At 41.8% G+C, this 2,500-nt stretch overlaps 1 pseudogene; it reads left to right on the top strand.

Moving 5' to 3' along the window:
* On the top strand, positions 1–671 carry LOC146447576 (large subunit ribosomal RNA; annotated as a pseudogene; the record flags this gene model as incomplete).
* Between the last annotated feature and the right edge of the window lie 1,829 nt (positions 672–2,500).

Genomic DNA, 2,500 nt, shown 5'->3' on the forward strand with positions numbered 1-2,500 from the left:
CTTGATTTTGATTTTCAGTACGAATACAAACTGTGAAAGCATGGCCTATCGATCCTTTAGTCTTTAGGAGTTTTAAGCTAGAGGTGTCAGAAAAGTTACCACAGGGATAACTGGCTTGTGGCAGCCAAGCGTTCATAGCGACGTTGCTTTTTGATCCTTCGATGTCGGCTCTTCCTATCATTGCGAAGCAGAATTCGCCAAGTGATGGATTGTTCACCCACCAATAGGGAACGTGAGCTGGGTTTAGACCGTCGTGAGACAGGTTAGTTTTACCCTACTGATGAAGTGTTGTTGCAATAGTAATTCTGCTCAGTACGAGAGGAACCGCAGATTCAGACAATTGGCATTTGCACTTGCCTGAAAAGACAATGGTGCGAAGCTACCATCTGTTGGATTATGACTGAACGCCTCTAAGTCAGAATCCGTGCTAGAAAGCAACGATGATTACCTCCAGAGAACTTTAGGCGAACCAGAATAGAGGGTTTCGGCCCTCATGCGTCCCAAAGTGCCAAGGGGGACAAAAGCTCCCAAGGCACTGCCGCTAGCAAATTCTAACGTTTCTGGAGATAAATCCTTTGCAGACGACTTAAATAAAGAACGGGGTATTGTAAGTTGTAGAGTAGCCTTGTTGCTACGATCTTCTGAGATTAAGCCTTTGTTCTAAGATTTGTATCACATCTTTTTTTTGACAAGGTCAAAAGTCCTCCTCACACCATGAAATATTTTTTAAGTCAAAGGTCCTCCTCACACCACAAAATATTTTCAAAGTCAAAAGTCCTCCTCACACAATTTAATATTTTGTAACTGAAAGGTCCACCACAAAACCCAATTCTTTTCTAAGTGAAAAGTCCTCAAAATTTTTAGAAAAACTCTTAGAAAAATTGTTTGGTATGAGAAGGACCTCGACTTCGAAAATTCTGTGGTGTGGGGAGGTCTTTTGACCTACCAAAAAAATTGGTGGTGTGAGGAGGACCTCTGACTTAGAATTAGGGTTTGAAATGGGGTTAGGGTTAGGGTTAGGGTAAGTGTTAGGGTTAGGAAAAAGGTTTAAATGATATTTGGAGAGGTTTTTCGGGTGTTTAGAGGCTATTTATGCTATGTAACGAGTATTTGCTTATATACTTGCTTATATACTTAGGTCAACAATTTATAGCAAAAATGTGTTCCAGCCAAGTTCTTTTAGACGCTCTTTCGAATGGCAACATTCCCGATTGAAAATGGCGACCTACCAAAATCCGCACTTTGCTTCCCCGTCCATATAGAGGTGAGTATTTGACTTTGCTTCCGTCAGAGTCAAGGAAACACATTGAAAATGGAATCAGCATACAAGAAAACCTAGTTTGGGATAGGTTTTGTGCCTTCCGTGGTATTATAACCATAGAACTGCTCCTGAGGGGGGTAGGGTAGGCCCACCAAAAAGTGCACTTCTGGTTAGGTCGCTAATTTCTAAAATAAATGTGTCCCAACCAAGTTTTTTTGGACGCTCTTTCGAATGGCAACATTCCTGATTGAAAATGCCGACCTACCAAAATCCGCACTTTGCTTCCCCGTCCATATAGGGGTGAGTATTTGGCTTTGCTTTCGTCAGAGTCAAGGAAACACATTGAAAATGGAATCAGCATACAAGAAAACCTAGTTTGGGATAGGTTTTGTGCCTTCCGTGGTATTATAACCATAGAACTGCTCCTGAGGGGGGTAGGGTAGGCCCACCAAAAAGTGCACTTCTGGTTAGGTCGCTAATTTCTAAAATAAATGTGTCCCAACCAAGTTTTTTTGGACGCTCTTTCGAATGGCAACATTCCTGATTGAAAATGCCGACCTACCAAAATCCGCACTTTGCTTCCCCGTCCATATAGGGGTGAGTATTTGGCTTTGCCTTTGTCAGACTCAAGTAAAAGCATTTAAAATGGAGTCAGCATACAAGAAAACCTAGATTGGGATAGTTTTTCTGCCTACCGTGGGATCATAACCATAGAACTGCCCCTGAGGGAGGTAGGGTTAGGGTTAGCGTTAGGGTTAACGTTGGGGTTAGGATTGAAGACAGAAGATTGGTGATGTCAGGAGGACCTTCTTAAAACAAACAGAAATACACTTATTAGGGGACTAGGGCCAGTGGACTCAGAAATGTCTTTCGTAGCAGTCTCCTATAAGAGTATTTTTCTCTGATTTAGGTGACTCCTCCTCACACCACCATTTTTCTTAGTCGAAAGACCTCTTCACAGCACGACTTTCCTGATGGATTTCTATGTAACTGCTCGTGCTGAGAGGTGTGTCGAAAGTTGATCATGTTCCCGTAAAATCTGAGGTCTCCACTGTCTAGCGAGGTACTTACAGTGAATATAGTGAATTTTTCAAAAATTGGAGAATTCTGACTTTTGCGATGAATTTTAATGTAATTGGTCGTGCTGAGAGGCGTGTTAAAATTTGAACATGTTCCCGTAAAATCTGAGGTGAGAATTAGTGAGGTACTTACAGTGCGTATAGTGACAAATCTTTAAAA

Source organism: Pavona decussata, unplaced genomic scaffold (assembly GCF_977016875.1).
Source record: "Pavona decussata unplaced genomic scaffold, jaPavDecu1.1 SCAFFOLD_2048, whole genome shotgun sequence".
In the NCBI taxonomy this organism is placed as follows: Eukaryota; Metazoa; Cnidaria; class Anthozoa; order Scleractinia; family Agariciidae; genus Pavona; species Pavona decussata.